The sequence below is a fragment of the Arachis duranensis genome, chromosome 6 (assembly GCF_000817695.3).
Source record: "Arachis duranensis cultivar V14167 chromosome 6, aradu.V14167.gnm2.J7QH, whole genome shotgun sequence".
Taxonomy (NCBI): Eukaryota; Viridiplantae; Streptophyta; class Magnoliopsida; order Fabales; family Fabaceae; genus Arachis; species Arachis duranensis.
The window spans coordinates 85510417-85529227 of record NC_029777.3 but is presented as its reverse complement, the minus strand read 5'-3'; the positions used below and the strand labels follow the sequence as shown (position 1 = coordinate 85529227).

General features: G+C 40.6%; 2 pseudogenes; both read left to right on the top strand.

Moving 5' to 3' along the window:
* Positions 1-1496: 1496 nt before the first annotated feature.
* On the top strand, positions 1497-3451 carry LOC107494391 (pentatricopeptide repeat-containing protein At3g29230-like; annotated as a pseudogene).
* LOC107494392 (pyrophosphate-energized vacuolar membrane proton pump-like) lies at positions 3429-7191 on the top strand (annotated as a pseudogene).
* The last annotated feature ends 11620 nt before the right edge of the window (positions 7192-18811 follow it).

Genomic DNA, 18811 nt, shown 5'->3' with positions numbered 1-18811 from the left:
AACTTACACTCAAACTTCAAAGTAATTCCTAAAATTAATAATTATTCAAATTTTTCCCTGAACTTGTATTCCGAAACTTATAGTAATTCCTAAAGCATTTTTCGTTCGTCGGAATCTTAAAACGACGTCATTTTAAATAAAAAACAGAAAAAAGAAAATAGCATAGAACCCCAATTTAAAAAAAAAAAGAAAAAAAAAGAAAAAAGGATAGGTAGAACTCCCTCCCTCCCAATTCCCAATCTATTCCCTTCCTCATCCCCATCCCCGACCCCTTTTCCTCCCTCAGCCTTCTCCTTTTCCTTTTTCATCCCCAATCCGTCCCCTTTTTCCTCTTCTAACCTTTTTTCTTTTCCTTCTGCTTTCCCAACCTGAGATCATTCCCCTCCCCTTTTTCTTTTTAATATGATGCTCTCCCTCTCCCTCTCTCCAACCATACTCTCACACTCACAAGAGCTCTTCTCAACTTTTGCTGTCATCGTCTCTCGCTGACCTCTGTGTTGCTGCCGCCGTTGCTCGCTAGCTTCCATCTTCGCTCGTCTCCCTTTTCTCTCCTCTGGCGCGGTTCTCTCTCTCAGCCATGATGATTTTTTTCGTTAATTTTTTTAGTTATCAAATCATTGTTTTGTAATGTTCTGGGTGATTGTTGCTGCTGATCCTATTTTAATATAACAACATTAGTTAATTTTTTATTCTATAATTATCTGTTTTTTTTTGTTGTTGCTATTTTTTGTGCTTGTTGATGTTTATGTTGATTAATACTTGCTATTTAAGTTGATTGATCTTTTCTAATTAATGGTGATTTTTTTTGTAATATTTTGTGTTGTTAGTTTTTATTTTTGTGATCTGTTGAAGAAAAAGAAGAAGAACAAAGTTGAAGAAAAAAAGAGGGTTGTTGTTTTTTTAATATAAAACAACTTTTTTTTCTTTTTTTTTTTGTTTAAAACGACGTCGTTTCAAGATTCCAATAAACAAAAAATATTTCAGGGACTATTATGAGTCTTGGAGTATAAATTCAGAGATAAATTTAAATAATTATTAATTTTAGAGATTACTTTAAAAATTAAATATAAATTCAGAGAATATTTTAAAATTTAATTCTCCAAATAATATAAAACTTGTGCATGAGTTCTATGCCAATTTCCTGACAATACATGTAATTATTGGTCAAATTCCTGCTCCTCTTTTAAAGGTTTCTTATCTAAAATGTTCTTTTGTCTGTTTCAGTTTTTATAAAATTTTTAGATGTAAATAAAATTTTTATGTTAATTTTGTTTTTCATCTATTAAAAAATATATTAAATTTATTAGAGTTTAATTTTGATACTGTTAGTATAAAGAATTTTACACTTTTGTGTAATTATATTTATTTTTTTTAGATAACCATAGAGTAGTTATTTTTACGTGTTATATAATTAAATGTGCGTATTAAAATTAAATTCAATTTATTAACAATATTTAATAATTCAATATATTTTTATAATAATAAACTCTGGTGGGCATAAGTCGAGGGGTTTTGCTGTTGAGACATTTCATTTCAAAACCCTTTCACTGCAAAGCCACCGTCAGCGACAGATGCAATTGCCTGCTGCAGCGGCGCGTGCGCCCACATGGTTTTCCACTTGCTGCCTTCTCGATGAAAAGCTCTCTGACCTCCACCGCTGCTCAAACCTCAACACCGTGAAGCAAATCCAAGCTCAAGTCGTCAAGCACGACGTCCACCAAGACCCTTACGTCGCACAGAAACTCGTCGCCGCGTTCTCCGTCTCCCGCCACCTCCCCTCCGCCGGCAACGCATTCAACCTCGTAACCATCACCAACGCCCACCTCTACAACACTCTCTCAGAGCTCAGGCCCAAAACAAGGCTCACCCTTCCGTCGTATTTGAAACCTTCTTCCAGATATAAAGGAACAATGTTTTTTTCAGATAGCTTCACCTACACGTGTCTATTGAAAGCTTTTGATGGTTATAACAGTTTCGGATGGTGCAGATGATCCACGCACATGTGGTGAAGTTTGGGTTTTTTGGGAGTGATATATTTGTGCCAAACTCGTTGATAGATTTGTATTGTAAATGTGGGGGAGCTAGAATTGATGCGGCAATTTGGTTGTTTTTGGAGATGGAGGAACGAGATGTGGTGTCTTGGAACTCTGTGATTGGTGGGTTGTTGCGAGGTGGTGAGTTTGAGAAAGCCTGCAAGGTGTTTGGTGAAATGCCTGAGAGGGATGTGGTTAGTTGGAACATCATGTTGGATGGGTATGCTAAGGCTGAGGAGATGGGGAAGGTGTTTGAGATGTTTGAGGGAATGCCTGAGAGGAATGTCCTGTCATGGGCGACGATGGTTTGGGGGTATTGTAGAGTTGGGGATGTGAATATGTCAAGGATGTTCTTTGATAAGTGTCCTGGGAAGAACTTGGTGATTTGGACCACTATGATATCTTGGTATGCTGAGAAGGGGCTTGTTAATGAGGCAATAAAATTGTATGTTAAGATGGAGGGAGTTGGGATGAGGGTTGATGATGGGTTTCTGATAAGTATTTTAACTGCATGTGCTGAGTATGGAATGGCTGCGTTAGGGAAAAGAATTCATGCTTCTGTTGAGAGGCGGAGGCTTAGGTATAGCACTAAGGTGTTGTGTGGATGTGTGGATGTTGCCCTTGGTGTCTTTAGTAGGATTGAAAAGAAAGATTTGGTGCCTTGGAATTCCTTGATTCAAGGGTTAGACATGCATGAACGTGGTGAGAAAGCACTTGAGCTTTTCACTAGGATGGTACATGAGGGTTTTGAACCGGACAAATATACGTTCATTGGCCTTTTATGTGCTTGCACCCATGCAGGCCTTGTCAATGAGGGAGTATTACTTCTATTGAATGGAGAAAGTGCATGGGATTGTTCCTCAAGTTGAGCACTATGGTTGTATGATTGATCTTCTTGGTTGAGGGGACACCTGGAGGAAGCTTTTCAGCTTGTGCGCAGCATGCCTATGGAGCCAAATGAAATAGTCTTTGGAACTCTTTTGGGGGCTTGTCGAATGCATAATGATGTAGATCTTGCAAAAGCTGTGTGCGAACACTTGTTTGAGTTGGCACCATTGGATCCTGGAAATTTCAACCTTTTGTCAAACATTTATGCTCAAGTAGGGGATTGGGTGAATGTTGCTAGTGTAAGGTGGCAAATGAAGAACACAGGAAGCCAAAAGCCTTCTGGAGCTAGTTTCATTGAGGTGGAAGAGGAAGTGCATGAATTTACAGCATTTGATCAGTCACACCCGAAATCAGATGATATATATATAGAATGATTGACAGATTGATAAAGGACATTAACCAGGTCTGGAAAATCAAACGGAGGTAGTCCATAGCTCAAGAAAAGAAAATATGACTGTCACAAAATGGTTTAACATTCCATATATGTAAACTAGATTTGATCTCGATATGAGCAGTATGTGTTTATTGATGAGCTTAGAGTACATGTTTTCTCTATCATCCGTGAAACAGTTTTAACATTTTCGTACTCTTAATTCCTTATTGCCGTTTGAACATGGTTCATATGTTATTTACTCTCCATTGGCTATATCTTCACAAAAACCTTTTAGCCTTAGGTTTGTTTCAGTTTAATACTACTAGACCTAATCCTAGTTTCAGCTGTTGCTTGGAGTTTTATACATGTCTGCATATTTTTTTTTAAATCTTCAATTCACATTTACGGGATATTTTTCTAACTATTGTTGTGTATTTCTTCTTATGGTAATATATTTATTGTTGATCATCATCAGGAGCAACCTCTTTCCTTTTCACTGAGTACAAGTGTGTGGGAATCATCATGGTGGCTTTGCCATCTTGATATTCCTCTTCCTTGGGTCTGTGTAAGGATTCAGCATAAGCCACCAGCGGCCAGCCTTGCACCTATGATGAAACCAAGATGTGTAAACCAGCTTTAGCCACTGCCCTTTTCAGTACCATTTCATTCTTGCTCGGTGGCATCACGTCGCTAGTCTCCAGTTTCTTTGGAATGAAAATCGCTACTTATGCAAATGCGAGAACCACTCTGGAGGTGAGGAAGGGTGTTGGAAAGGCTTTCATCACTACATTTAGATCTGGTGCAGTTATGGGATTTTTCCTTGTTGCAAATGGTCTATTGGTTCTTTACATTGCTATCAACGTATTCAAGGTCTACTATGGTGATGACTGGGAAGGTCTTTTTGAGGCCATAACTGGTTATGGTTTTGGTGGGTCTTCTATGGCTCTCTTTGGCAGAGTTGGTGGAGGTATCTACACTAAGGCTGCTGATGTTGGTGCTGATCTTGTTGGCAAGGTTGAAAGGAACATTCCCGAGGATGACCCAAGAAATCCTGCTGTAAGAGAGATCTCCCTGAGCTAGATTTTATTTTTAAGGTACTTTCAATAATTTTCCTGTATATCCGACTCTGAGTCAATCATGTTGTAACCAGGTGATTGCGGATAACATGGGTGATAATGTTGGGGATATTGCTGATATGGGATCTGATCTCTTCGGTTCGTATGCTGAGTCATCCTGTGCTGCCCTTGTTGCTTCCATCTCCTCTTTTGGGGTGAACCATGAGTTGATTGCTATGTTGTACCCTCTCATTGTCAGCTCTGTCGGTATCATAGTCTGTTTACTTACCACCTTATTTGCAACTGACTTTTTTGAGATAAAGGCTGTGAAGGAAATTGAGCCGGCATTGAAAAAACAACTCATTATTTCCACTGCTTTAATGACCATTGGGATTGCAATTGTTAGTTGGATTGCACTACCATCTTCTTTCACTATCTTCAATTTTGGAATCCAGAAAGATGTCAAGAACTGGTATGTTTTATAATTCTCCATTAGCAAAATAATGAATGCTACATTGCCTATTTTGGAACTAATGAAATTGCTTTTTGTTTGCAGGCAACTATTTTTATGTGTTGCTGTTGGTCTTTGGGCAGGGCTTATTATTGGATTTGTAACCGAGTACAATACCAGCAATGCATATAGGTAAGCTGTTTTAGGACATATTTTGCACTTTCACATGTTCTCATTTTTAGATGTTACCTTATTTTTTCCCTACCTGCTTTTGCAGCCTTGTGCAAGATATTGCAGATTCCTGCAGGACTGGTGCTACCACTGATGTTATCTTTGGGCTTGCCTTGGGATACAAGTCTGTCATTATCCCAATTTTTGCTATTGCCGCTAGTATTTTTGTTAGCTTCAGCTTTGCTGCCATGTATGGTATTGCTGTTGCAGCACTTGGGATGCTGAGTACCATAGCCACTGGATTGGCCATTGATGCTTATGGTCCAATTAGTGACAATGCTGGAGGTATTGCTGAGATGGCTGGCATGAGCCACAGAATTAGAGAGAGAACAGATGCCCTTGAAGCTGCTGGAACACAACTGCTGCTATTGGAAAGGTTTGGATTTTTCGACAGTCTGATATCTTGATTTTATGGAAACACCACATTTCCTGATAGGTGCGTGACAATTTGTTATTCTTTTTCAGGGATTTGCAATTGGTTCTGCTGCGCTTGTGCCTCTGGCTCTCTTTGGTGCCTTTGTGAGCCATGCTGCTATCACAACTGTTGACGTGTTGACTCCAAAGGTTTTCATTGGTTTGCTTGTTGGTGCAATGCTTCCATATTGGTTTTCTGCCATGACCATGAAGAGTGTGGTAAGTGATGCACTAAAGATGGTTGAGGAAGTGTGCAGGCAATTTAATACCATTCCTGGCCTGATGGAGGGAACTGCCAAGCCTGACTACGCCACATGCGTTAAGATCTCCACCGATGCTTCTATTAAAGAAATGATCCTGCCTGGTGCCCTTGTCATGCTTACACCCCTCATTGTCAGTATCTTCTTTGGAGTAGAAACACTTTCTGGTGTCCTTGCTGGATCTCTGGTGTCTGGTGTACAAGTAATATTTTTTGGTTTAGTGTACACATTTTATTACATGCTCAATATTCAAGTAACCGGTTGTTTTATTTTGGCTCTATCAACAATCTTCTGGATTCTCCTTTTTATTGGAGGCATTTCTCCAGTCCCTGACTGGCACATGCCAAGAAGTACATTGAGGTAAGGAGTTTACTATGGAGTTGGGATATATATATATAAATTGATGTGAAAGGTTTAATGAGTATGGTCTAATGTGTAAATGAATTATTTGGATGTCATAGGCTGGTGCATCTGAGCATGCGAGAAGCCTTGGGCCAAAGGGGTCAGATTGTCACAAGGCAGCTGTGATTGGAGACACTATTGGGGACTCACTGAAGCACATATCTGGACCCTCACTCAACATCCTCCTCAAACTTATGGCCGTTGAGTCCCTCGTCTTTGCTCCCTTCTTTGCCACCCATGGTGGCCTCCTCTTCAAGATCTAAACTTTGTTTTCATACACACACAAGACAATGATAAGACAAGTGTAAAGAGCATCGTCCATCAATTCTCCCCATAACAAGGAAGAAAATCCGTCCTCATTCTACTATTTTTTCTTCTCCCCCTACCCTTCCCTCACCAATAAAAAAACAATATAATTTTAATTTCGTCGGTAGTTTTTCAGATACTTAATTAGGTTAAATCTGCAGAGAAAAGTTTTCCTTGTAAAGAGGAGGTTGATGATGATGACTATGATGGTGTTGATGATGATGATATCTCACAATAGTCTCTTCTTGGTATTGTTCCGGCTTCCTACGTTGTTTTGAATTGTTAAATTGGCTATATACCTATTTACTTACCCATTTTTATTTTCTGTGTTACATTATGCTTGTGATTCATAGTCTTTCATACGCAAGGATGGTCAGCTCAAACTAAAATGATATGGACCTATACCGAAATACACCCACACGGACCACGAGGCACGTTTTTAACTTGGTACAATTTGCATTGAGTTTTATATTTTATTTTATCTATTTACTATTTTAGAGTTAAAAAGTTTAAATTCATAACTTTATTTAATGAGTAGAAGTTAGGTGTTAGTTACTTAAATTAACTGGGGATCATTGGCCTTAGGGTTTCAGTGTAAAATTCAGATGTCAAGAGTCAAAGAACTAAGGTGAGAAAATTGAATTCTTTATCGGAGTTAAAGACTCCTTTTCAGATGGGGTGTAGTGAAATTTAGAAATACCTCAAGGCGTTCTTAATTAACCGTATTTGTCTCGAAAAAAATTTCTACATGTACATTAAACTTGACATCAAATTACATGATTAAAAGCAAACTAGTTATACTCTCTATTTAAGATAAAATGAAAGACACCCAGGTTTGGTTTGGTAAAATTTTTTCAAGAGGTGCTTGTGTTTTTAACAAGCACAAACACCTCATTTTGTGTTTGGTAAATTAAAAAGTTCAATTAAAAAATTTAAATCCTTGTGTTTGCGGTTTTTAAATGTTAGGGGTGCTTTTGAAAGTATTTAAGCGAGAGCTTTTTAAAACTGGCTTGTGCTTATCAAATTTTATTTATTTTTCCGCACATGTTTTCCGCTATTATATTGCGGTTGAAATCTTCATATATTTTATAACTTCTCATTCTAACCTTCACAAATTCTAACACAGTCTTTATATATTTTTTATTTTTCAACCTAATTTTCACAAATTTCAATACAAATACATTTCTATCACATATTAAGTATACACTTCTATCTATTTATATTATTTTTTTGTGCATTGTTTTTGTATTTTTTCAGTATATCTATGATATTTGTTTATTTTTTATCTGCTCTTTGAAATGTGAAGAGGTTGACTTGGTTTATGAAAACTGTTCATACCCTGGCCCAATAACAAAGGCCCAGGATCAAACAAAAGACCTAATCCCAAGGGTTGGGTCTCACCAGTACCAATCTCCATCCTATGAAGTCGGTACTCATTACGACCTGCTCTAAAGAAGTCGGGAACGAGATTAGCTGGCGGATAAACACTCATTCAAATGAGTAACTGCCCCTAGAATCTCTCTAACCACTTCCACGAGCCATATTTTAACCTCCCTAAGATAATGGGACGGTTAATACCCTAAAAATATGGTACTACTTCAATGGTGGTTATTGGTTCACCACTATAAATACACTGACACTCCTCAGGTATCTCTAAGTCCAATACTCTCTAGACCTGCTCACACCCTTGCTAACTTAGGCATTGGAGTGTCTTTGCAGGTACCACTCCCATCCCTTCGTACAAACAAGTCGGACGGAGTCTCCTGAGTTGCATACCCATTCGGAATCCTCCTCCTTCACACATTTGGGCCAACCGACGCCATCCACCCCATCAATCTCCGGTTACCCACCGTAACATTGGCGCCGTTGCCGGGGACCCGAGAGATCAACCAGTAATGGCGGACAGATCTCCTGAAGAGGGTCGTGTGGAGTTGGATTCTGAACAAGAGAATCTAGACACAGGCAATAATGATGCAGACTTGACCCTCCACCAGGGAATTAATGATCAACACAGGGAAGGTACCTCCGGAGTAAAAAACTCAAAGGTAAACTCTTCAGAGGGGCGCGAATCAGAGAAAGAGGGACCATCCCATGTAACTGAACTCATGGGATTAGTCCACAGTCGCTTGGAACAATTAGAACAAGAACGGGAGCGACAAAAAGAAACCGAAAAGAACCTAAAAGAGGAGATGAAACGACGAAAAGAGTTAGAGAGAAAATTTTTAAAGTTAGAATCCTCCCTCAAAGGTCACAACTCCCGCGACGAACGAGAAGAGCCGCCCTTAGAAGGGGAGAATCTTTTCAGCGAGGACATAATGAGGGCAAAAGTTCCGAGGAACTTCAAAAGCCCCGATATGGATCTCTATGACGGAACCACGGATCCAAAGCATCACTTGAGCAATTTTAAAAGTCGGATGTACCTAGCTGATGCTTCCGACGCTACGCGATGCAAAGCTTTCCCGACCACCCTATCGAAAGCAGCGATGAAGTGGTTCGACAGCCTCCCCTCGAGGTCGGTTACTAGTTTTGAAGACCTCTCAAGGAAGTTTTTGATGAGGTTCTCAATCCAGAAGGACAAAGTGAAACATGCACCGAGCCTCCTGGGAATAAAACAGGAGGTCGGAGAATCCTTACGAGCCTATATGGAAAGGTTCAACAAAGCATGTTTAGAGATTCAAGACCTGCCCACAGAGGCAGTCATAATGGGGTTAGTCAATGGATTCAGAGAAGGCCCCTTCTCACAATCCATATCTAAAAGACACCTCGTTTCTCTAAGTGATGTAGAGGAAAGAGCTGAAAAGTACATCAATATGGAGGAAAACGCTAAGTTGAGAGACCTGAGTTGGCGCCCTGGGCTCCCTCCCTCAACAAAAGAGAGGGAAAGGGAAACCAAGAAAAAGGAAGAACTCGGTCTCGAGAAACCAAGAAAATACCACTCTTATACTCCTCTGAAAGTTTCTATAGTGGACATATACAGAGAGATTTGTAACACTGAAAGACTGCCACCCCCTAGACCCATTAAAAATAAAAAAGGGGGGAGCCGCAGCGACTACTGTGAGTACTATAAAATATATGGTCACTCCACAAATGACTATTACGACTTTAAAAATGTGATAGAAAAGCTGGCTAGAAAAGGTCGGCTTGATAGATATCTCATAGAAAGGACAGACGGTCATGGGAAGAGAAAGTGAGATGATATGGATAGAAGAGACCCACCGCCGCAGACTCCGGAGAGACATATCCATATGATCTCAGGAGGGTTCGCGGGAGGAGCACTCACCAAATCCTCTCGCAAAAGACATCTCAAAAAAGTCTACCAGGTCGGAGAAGAGTCCCCGACCTCCTTACCATTTCATTCACAAAAGAAGATGGGCAAGGAATAATCCCTGGACACGATGATCCAGTAGTAATAACTATGATCCTGGCAAATGCCCATCTCCACAAAACCCTAGTAGACCAAGGAAGCTCGGCGGACATCCTTTTTAAGCCCGCTTTTGACAAACTAGGGTTGGATGAGAAAGAGTTAAGAGCCTACCCCGACACTCTATACGGGTTAGGGGACACGCCAATAAAACCACTGGGATTTTCGCCCCTCCACACCACTTTTGGAAAGGGGGAAAATCAAAGACTCTGAGTATAGACTTCATAGTCATCGATGTAGGGTCAGCATATAACGCTTTAATCGGCAGAGCTACTCTAAACCGACTCGGAGCAGTGGTATCTACACCCCACCTTTGCATGAAATTCCCGACTTCAACGGGGATAGCAACGGTAAGGGGAGATCAAAAGTTGGCAAAGAAATGCTACAATGAAAGCCTAAATCTGAGAGGAAAGGGCAGAGAAGTTCACGCAATAGAGCTCGGAGGTGTAAGGGCCAGAGAAGAGCTGCGACCACAACCGGGAGGAAAAACGGAGGAAATACAGATCGGCAAAGAGGAAGGAAAAAATATTCACATAGGAGCCAACCTAGGGGAAACCCTAAAATAAGGGTTGACTAAGCTCCTAAGAGATAACTCCGATCTCTTCGCCTGGAAGGCCTCTGACATGCCTGGGATAGACCCCGAGCTCATGTCTCATAAGCCATCGGTTTACCCGGGGTCCCGACATGTACAACAAAGAAGACGCAAGCTCGGCTCGGAACGAGCCCTAGTAGTAGAAGAACAAGTACAGGCGCTCCTGGAAGCTGGCTTCATCAGAGAAGTCAAATACCCAACATAGCTAGCCAATGTAGTGCTAGTCAAAAAACAGAATGGCAAATGGAGAATGTGTGTCGACTATACTGACTTAAATAAAGCATGTCCCAAGGACCCTTATCCACTGCCAAGTATTGATACCCTAGTGGACTCCAGCTCGGGGTATCAATACTTATCATTCATGGACGCCTACTCGGGATATAATCAAATCCCAATGTATGAGCCAGACCAGGAGAAGACATCATTCATCACAACCAGAGCTAATTTCTGCTACGTGGTCATGCCATTCGGGTTGAAGAATGCAGGAGCCACATATCAAAGGTTGATGAATAAAGTGTTTTCTTCTCACTTTGGGAATCTAATGGAAGTATATGTCGACGACATGCTGGTAAAGACCAAGAAAGAAGTCGACCTCTTGTCCGACCTCTCACAAGTCTTTGACACCATAAGGCTGCACGGGATGAGACTAAATCCCGCAAAGTGCGCCTTCGCGGCGGAGGCAGGAAAATTTCTAGGATTTATGCTAACACAAAGAGGAATCGAAGCCAATCCCGATAAGTGTAGAGCCATCCTAGAGATGAAAAGCCCGACTTGTTTGAGGGATGTCCAGCAGCTGAATGGCCGACTTGCAGTCCTCTCCAGATTTTTGGCAGGATCGGCACTAAAATCCCTTCCACTGTTCTTATTGAGAAAGGGATGTCAGTTTGAATGGACTCCTGAATGCGAGGAGGCGTTCCAGGAGTTCAAAAAGTTTTTAAGCCAACCTCCTCCTATTCTGACCCGACCAGTATCTGGAAAAGACCTCGTCTTGTACTTATCCGTAGCGGACAAGGCTGTTTCATCAGCCCTGATAAGAGAAGATGAGGTCGGACAACATCCAGTTTATTTCATCAGTAAAGTTCTACAAGGCCCTGAGCTAAGGTACCACAAACTAGAGAAGTTTGCCTACTCCTTAGTAATAGCCTCACGAAGGCTACGACCTTACTTTCAGGCTCACACAATAAGAGTCCGTACGAACCAACCCATGAAGCAAATCCTCCAAAAGATGGATGTTGCAGGGAGAATGGTTCAATGGGCAATAGAGCTCTCCGAGTTCGACTTAAGATATGAAACTCGGACAGCGATCAAAGCCCAATGCCTTGCCGACTTCGTTGTAGAATACGCAGGGGATCAGGAGGAAAAACCAACTACATGGGAACTCTATGTAGATGGATCTTCCAATAAAACAGGAAGCGGCGCAGGCAGAATATTGGTAGATGAAAGAGAAACCCAGATAGAAGTTTTCCTAAAATTTGAATTTCCAGCTTCAAATAATCAGGCAGAATATGAAGCCTTGATTGCTGGATTGAAGTTGGCAGAAGAAGTCGGTGCTACAAAGGTGATATACAGCGACTCACAAGTGGTGACCTCCCAGATAAGTGGAGAGTATCAGGCAAAAGATCCAAATATGAAGAGGTACTTGGAGAAAACTCTGGAGCACCTTGGGCGCTTTGCAGAAACCGAGGTCAAACACATAACTCGGGATTTAAACAGCAGAGCGGACGTCCTATCCAAGTTAGCAAGTACCAAACCGGGAGGGAACAACAGAAGCCTGATCTAAGAAACCCTCCAGGAACCCTCAGTAGTAAAAACAGAAGACAAATAAGAAGTACTTGAGGTAGTCGATTTAAACCTCGGATGGATGAATCCCTTGGTCGAATACATGAAATTCGACATCCTCCCTAAAGAGGAGAAAGAGGCAAAAAAGATCCGAAGGGAAGCACAACACTACACCTTGGTGAGAAATATTCTCTACAGAAGGGGGATATCAACACCATTATTAAAATGTGTACCGACCTCAAGAACTGCTGAGGTATTAGAGGAAGTACATAGTGGGATCTGCGGAAACCATCTCGGAGCAAGGTCACTAGCCAGGAAAGTAATCCGAGTTGGATTCTACTGGCCGACCTTGCAGAAAGATGCCACAGAATTTCTGAAAAAGTGTCAACTATGTCATATGCATGCAAATTTCCACGTGGCTCCACCAGAAGAGCTCATCAGTATCACTTCTCCATGGCCCTTTGCAAAATGGGGAATAGATTTGTTAGGTCCTTTTTCCCAAGCGCCAGGACAAGTCAGATACCTGATCGTAGGAATATATTACTTCACAAAGTGGATAGAAGCAGAACCATTGGCCACCATCACTGCACAAAGAAGTCGGAGGTTCCTCTACAAAAATATCATCACAAGGTTTGGGATACCTTATTCCATTACTACAGATAATGGAACACAGTTCACCGACTCTACCTTTAGAAGCTTAGTAGCCAGTATGAAAATCAAGCATCAGTTCACCTCGGTGGAGCACCCGCAAGCCAATGGGCAAGCTGAAGCAGCCAACAAAGTCATACTGTCAGGGCTAAAGAAAAGGCTACAAGAAGTAAAAGGAGCCTGGGCTGAAGAGCTCCCACAAGTGCTATGGGCTTATAGGACAACGCCCCAATCCGCCACTGGAGAAACACCCTTCCGGCTAGTTTATGGCGTGGAAGCCATGATACCAATAGAAATCAGTGAACAAAGCCCAATGGTAATTCTCCACGACGAGATCGGAAATATACAGGGGCACAAAGAGGAGCTCGACTTACTCCCAGAAGTCCGAGAAAAAGCCCAGATAAGAGAAGCGGCGTTGAAGCAAAGGATGACTGCAAGATACAACAAAAAAGTCATTCGAAGAGCATTCACCCCAAGTGACTTGGTCTTAATCAGAAACGACATTGGTATTCATTTGTTGACTCCAATGGCGTGGAAGGGATTTTAGTGCCGATCCTGCCAAAAATCTGGAGAGGGCTGCAAGTCGGCCATTCAACTGCTGGACTTCCCTCAAACAAGTCGGGCTTTTCATCTCTAGGATGGCTCTACAGTTATTGGGATTGGCTTCGATCCCTCTTTGTGTTAGCATAAATCCTAGAAATTTTCCTGCCTCCGTCGCGAAGGCGCACTTTGTGGGATTTAGTCTCATCCCGTGCAGCCTTATAGTGTCAAAGACTTGTGAGAGGTCGGACAAGAGGTCGACTTCTTTCTTGGTCTTTACCAGCATGTCGTCGACGTATACTTCCATTAGATTCCCAAGGTGAGAAGAAAACACTTTATTCATCAACCTTTGATATGTGGCTCCTGCATTCTTCAACCCGAATGGCATGACCACGTAGCAGAAATTAGCTCTGGGTGTGATGAAAGATGTCTTCTCCTGGTCTGACTCATACATTGGGATTTGATTATATCCCAAGTAGGCGTCCATGAATGATAAGTATTGATACCCCGAGCTGGAGTCCACTAGGGTATCAATACTTGGCAGTGGATAAGGGTCCTTGGGACATGCTTTATTTAAGTCGGTATAGTCGACACACATTCTCCATTTGCCATTCTGTTTTTTGACTAGCACTACATTGGCTAGCCATGTTGGGTATTTGACTTCTCTGATGAAGCCAGCTTCCAGGAGCGCCTGTACTTGTTCTTCTACTACTAGGGCTCGTTCCGGGCCGAGCTTGCGTCTTCTTTGTTGTACATGTCGGGACCCCGGGTAAACCGGGAGCTTATGGGACATGAGCTCGGGGTCTATCCCAGGCATGTCGGAGGCCTTCCAGGCGAAGAGATCGGAGTTATCTCTTAGGAGTTTAGTCAACCCTTGTTTTAGGGTTTCCCCTAGGTTGGCTCCTATGTGAGTATTTTTTCCTTCCTCTTTGCCGATCTGTATTTCCTCCGTTTTTCCTCCCGGTTGTGGTCGCAGCTCTTCTCTGGCCCTTGCACCTCCGAGCTCTATTGTGTGAACTTCTCTGCCCTTTCCTCTCAGATTTAGGCTTTCATTGTAACATTTCCTTGCCAACTTTTGATCTCCCCTTACCGTTGCTATCCCCGCTGAAGTCGGGAATTTCATGCAAAGGTGGGGTGTAGATACCACTGCTCCGAGTCGGTTTAGAGTAGCTCTACCGATTAAAGCGTTATATGCTGACCCTACATCGATGACTATGAAGTCTATACTCAGAGTCTTTGATTTTTCCCCCTTTCCAAAAGTGGTGTGGAGGGGCAAAAATCCCAGTGGTTTTATTGGCGTATCTCTTAACCCGTATAGGGTGTCGGGGTAGGCTCTTAATTCTTTCTCATCCAACCCTAGTTTGTCAAAAGCGGGCTTAAAAAGGATGTCCGCGGAGCTTCCTTGGTCCACTAGGGTTCTGTGGAGATGGGCATTTGCCAAGATCATAGTTATTACTACTGGATCATCGTGTCCAGGGATTATTCCTTACCCATCTTCTTTTGTGAATGAAATGATAGGGAGGTTGGATAACTCTTCTCCGACCTGGTAGACTCTTTTGAGATGTCTTTTGCGAGAGGATTTAGTGAGTCCTCCTCCCGCGAACCCTCCTGAGATCATATGGATATGTCTCTCCGGAGTCTGCGGCGGTGGGTCTCTTCTATCCATATCATCTCGCTTTCTCTTCCCATGACCGTCCGACCTTTCTATGAGATATCTATCAAGCCGACTTTCTCTAGCTAGCTTTTCTATCACATTTTTAAGGTCGTAACAGTCGTTTGTGGAGTGACCATATATTTTATGGTACTCACAGTAGTCGCTGCGGCTCCCCCCTTTTTTATTTTTAATGGGTCTAAGGGTGGCAGTCTTTCAGTGTTACAAATCTCTCTGTATACGTCCACTATAGAAACTTTCAGAGGAGTATAAGAGTGGTATTTTCTTGGTCTCTCGAGACCGAGTCCTTCTTTTTTCTTCGTTTCCCTTTCCCTCTCTTTTGTTGAGGGCGGGAGCCCAGGGCGCCAACTCAGGTCTCTCAACTTAGCGTTTTCCTCCATATTGATGTACTTTTCAGCTCTTTCCTCTACATCACTTAGAGAAACGGGGTGTCTTTTAGATATGGATTGTGAGAAGGGGCCTTCTCTGAGTCCATTGACTAACCCCATTATGACTACCTCTGTGGGCAGGTCTTGAATCTCTAAACATGCTTTGTTGAACCTTTCCATATAGGCTCGTAAGGATTCTCCGACCTCCTGTTTTATTCCCAGGAGACTCGGTGCATGTTTCACTTTGTCCTTCTGGATTGAGAATCTCATCAAAAACTTCCTTGAGAGGTCTTCAAAACTAGTAACCGACCTCGGGGGGAGGCTGTCGAACCACTTCATCGCTGCTTTCGATAGGGTGGTCGGGAAAGCTTTGCATCGCGTAGCGTCGGAAGCATCAGCTAGGTACATCCGACTTTTAAAATTGCTCAAGTGATGCTTTGGATCCGTGATTCCGTCATAGAGATCCATATCGGGGCTTTTGAAGTTCCTCGGAACTTTTGCCCTCATTATGTCCTCGCTGAAAGGATCCTCCCCTCCTAAGGGCGGCTCTTCTCGTTCGTTGCGGGAGTTGTGACCTTTGAGGGAGGATTCTAACTTTAAGAGTTTTCTCTCTAACTCTTTTCGTCGTTCCATCTCCTCTTTTAGGTTCTTTTCGGTTTCCTTTTGTCGCTCCCGTTCTTGTTCTAATTGTTCCAAGCGACTGTGGACTAATCCCATGAGTTCAGTTACATGGGATGGTCCCTCTTTCTCTGATTCGCGCCCCTCTGAAGAGTTTACCTTCGGGTTTTTTACTCCGGAGGTACCTTCCCTGTGTTGATCATTAATTCCCTGGTGGAGGGTCAAGTCTGCATCATTATTGCCTGTGTCTAGATTCTCTTGTTCAAAATCCGACTCCACACGACCCTCTTCACGGGATCTGTCCGCCATTACTGGTTGATCTCTCGGGTCCCCGGCAACGGCGCCAATGTTACGGTGGGTAACCGGAGATTGATGGGGTGGATGGCGTCGGTTGGCCCAAATGTGTGAAGGAGGAGGATTCCGAATGGGTATGCAACTCGGGAGACTCCGTCCGACTTGTTTGTACGAAGGGATGGGGGTGGTACCTGCAAAGACACTCTGATGCCTAAGTTAGCAAGGGCGTGAGCAGGTCTAGAGAGTATTGGACTTACAGATACCTGAGGGGTGTCAGTGTATTTATAGTGGTGAACCAATAACCACCGTTGAAGTAGTGCCATATTTTTAGGGTGTTAACCATCCAATTATCTTAGGGAGGTTAAGATATGACTCGTGGAAGTGGTTAGAGAGATTCTAGGGGCAGTTACTCATTTGAATGAGTGTTTATCCGCCAGCTAATCTCGTTCCTTACTTCTTTAGAGCAGGTCGTGATGAGTACCGACTTCATAGGATGGAGATTGGTACTGGTGAGGCCCAACCCTTGGGATTAGGTCTTTTGCTTGATCCTGGACCTTTGTTATTGGGCCAGGGTATGAACAGTATTTATTAAAAGTCATTTTTAATTTAATTTTACCAGACACAAGTATTAAGACTTTTAAAAATTTATCTTTTATTTTTATAAATTATTTTTAAAAAATAAAAACTTTATCAAACAAAGTCTCAGTATATTGCATGAAATAAAAATTCTGCAATTGGTGATGTCATTTTAATATTTTTTTGGTTGGGTTTGTGGGTGATGATGGGTCATGGTACTGCATTGCATCGGGACAAGGACAAGTAGTCATAATTCATAAACATAAACACCGATTTTTTATTTATCTTTGAAATGTTAATATTACTATCCTTTGTGTTATCAAACGTAGAGATGAAGTTAAGTTTCTGTTGGGACGACAAACAAAGACCCCACCACAATAATGCATATCCTTCTGCAAATCATTAGGGCAGTCCGGGCAAGACATCTGTTCTTTTTTTATTTTTCCACATCTCATGCTTTTTTATCTCAGTTTTCCCACTTGGTTTTCGTGTCAGATTCTTATTGCTATTTCTTACTTGGATTCACACGAATATCTACTTCTATATACTTAACTGGAATTGATAACTAGTGACGTGCATATGCATTATTTACACACTTGTTCCATTATTGACTGATTCACAGGATTTAAAACTTTACATGCTAATGCTACTACAAAATTAAGCATTTTCAACAGACTTTAACCATGGTTTCAAGAAAAATATAATGTCTGGATGTTTGTGATAAAAAAAATCTATTTTGTCACGACACTCAATGATAGTTTGAGTGAAAGCAAGAAAGACCTAGTTTGAGTGAAGGCAAGAAAGACCTGCTTCTGCTATTTACATTGAGCGTTGATAGATAACATTCTCATTCTATATACTCAGGTAAATTTTCCATATATTATGAATTCTAAAAAATGCTTGACCGTGACAATATAACATTCATTTTTTTTTTTGGTATCTACACCATAACATTGATTGTGTAATTTAGGTTTCATTTACATACATTGTAATGAATTTCATGTAGTGTTTCATTAGTAAATTTTTATATAAGTTATTATAAATAAATTAATTTTAAATTAAATACACTTTTATACGCAAAAGTAGGTAATGAAATGTTACACAATGCAAAGGAAGTATAGCATTTTCTGGACATTAATTTGGTAAAAATAAAAAAGAAATAAAAAATAATTAAACATTAAAATATGTATAATTAAAATTTATTTAATTAATAAGGATTATACATTAAGAACTTTTAAGAAGGAATCAATAATAAAAGCATTAAACGTATATTAAATTGCTATATATGATTTTTAATGTAAAAAAAGATAGATTAAAGTTAATGGCAGCATAACACCTTTTTGGTAATAAACAAAGGATTTAATTAACACGTATTTGAAAATAAGTTAAAATTACTAGTAATAACTTTTTTCTAAATATTTTACTTTAACAAATATATAATAGATGCATTAAAAATTTAAATTTTGTACATCTATTTTTATGAAGACTTTTTTAATTGGTAATTTTATCGTATGTCATGTTAACTAAACCCATAAATAATTAATAAGATAAATTTATTAAGAAAACAATTATTGCACATTTAAAAAAAAAAGATTGGTGTTTGATTTATAAAGTCATTAAATTTAAAGATAACAAATATGGAAAAATTAAAAATAAGTTTAGCTGATATGTGTATTAAAAGTATATGATAAGATTATTATTATAAAAAATTTAAAATATTTTTTAATGAATACAAAAAAATACATTGAAAATTTAAATTTTTATATTTTTAAGAAAAAAATTTAATTTACAATTTTAACATGTATTCTTAAGATATAAATGAGTTAAATCCATTAAAAATATATAAAAATTACATTCAAATAGATAATAATTTTAAATTAGGTGAACAAA